The sequence below is a fragment of the Chrysochloris asiatica genome, unplaced genomic scaffold (genome assembly GCF_000296735.1).
Source record: "Chrysochloris asiatica unplaced genomic scaffold, ChrAsi1.0 scaffold00328, whole genome shotgun sequence".
In the NCBI taxonomy this organism is placed as follows: domain Eukaryota; kingdom Metazoa; phylum Chordata; class Mammalia; order Afrosoricida; family Chrysochloridae; genus Chrysochloris; species Chrysochloris asiatica.
Genome location: NW_006408846.1, coordinates 632795 through 634625, shown reverse-complemented (window position 1 = coordinate 634625; position 1831 = coordinate 632795).

Below are 1831 nucleotides of genomic sequence, written 5' to 3'. Positions count from 1 at the left end.
AAAAATTTATAATTGGTTTCAACATTAGTAGTGAAATAGTGAACACTCTTCCCTAAAATCAGGACCTAAGAAAAAATGCTAACTTTGTGTTTATTAAAAATCATATTGTAGATCTTACCCAGTATAATAAGGCAATAAATATAGACAAAGCAGGGATCAGAAAGGGAAACATAAATAATCTTTATTTCCAGATGACATACCTTTTTTTTTATAGAAAGGAATCTAATATATAATATTCAAAATATCTGGAATACAACCTTAATATACAAATACATATTGTATTTTGTTTACCTACAGTTAATAATTGGAACTGAACTATTTAAAAACTCAATTTTCATAGTGCAATCAGCATACAATGCTTAGAATGATCTAACAAAATATCTTTTAGACCACTTTACTGAAAACTTAACTAAATGATGAAAAATCTGTGTTAATGAATTGGAAACATGATATTGTTAAAATATCAGTTTTCCTCAAATTTATCTGTATATTCAATTCAATTTCAATAACAATACTACACTAAAAAGAGTATACATACAGAATTTTAAATTCATGTGGAAATGCAAAGGATATAAAATACTCAAGGCAATCTTTTTTTTTTTTAAATAACAAAATAGAAGTATTTTTATAGTGTGACATCAAAAACTACTGTAAACCTTCAATATTCAGAACCAGGGGTACTGGTACAAGAATTAACAAGTAGATAAATGGAACTGAACAAGGCTCATAAATATACTGTACACACCTTCAAAAAAAGGGCCCTGGAGGCACAATTATTAAGCACTTGGCTGCTAACCAAAAGTTTATCAGTTTTAACACACCAGCAGGTCCATAAAAAAGAAAAGACCTAGCAATTTACTCCTGTAAATATTGTTGTTGTTGTTATTGTTAAGTGCCGTGGAGTCAGTTCTGACTCATAATGACCCTGTATAGGGCTTTCAAGAAGCAGCTGGTGAGTTTGAACCATTGACCTTGTGGTCCATCAGCCTAGGAAGTTCTTTGTTATACAGGGTTATTGTTGTGGTTGTGGTTAGGTACCTTCGAGTCAGTATCAACTCATAGCGACCTTCTGTACAACGAAACAAAACACTGCCCAGTCCTGCACCAATCTCACAACTGTTGGTACACTTAAGCCAATTGCTGCTGCCACTCTGCCAATTCATCTCGTTGGAGGTATTCCTTTTCTTCGCTGACCCTCCATTTTACCAAGCATGAAGTTCCTCTCCAAGGATAATAGTCTGATAATATGAGAGATGAAGTCTGGCCATCCTGGCTCCTAAGGAGCACCCTGGCTGTACTTCCTCCAACACACATTTGTTTGTTATTCTGGCAATTGAAGGTACTCTTAATAGTCTCCTCCAACACCAAAACTCAAATGCATCAATATAGGCACACAACACCAATATACAAATACTCATAAATTTGTCTTATTTTCAGCAAAGGTGCCAAAGTAATGCACTGAAAAAAAAGGAAGTACTTCCAACAAATAGTGTTGGAATAACTAGACATCCATGTGGAATACTGGATATGGACATTTTAGACTTATTTTACACTTTGAAGCCTTTCCTTTGTGCACCTCCTAATCTGGTCAAATCTCATTCTTTTTTCTAACCTCAAACCCATAAATTGTACCCTCCGGATTTTACAGGCATTCTTCAGCAAACTTTATTATCTCCATTTCTTTGCTGTAAATTACCTTACTTCTTTACTCCAACTGAAGTATTTTATATACTGGTGTGTTGCTGTAGGATAAATACTGGACCACAATATCAGTTTGAACAGCAAGATCTATAGTTCAAACTCAGCAACTGCTCCTCAGAAAGTCTATACA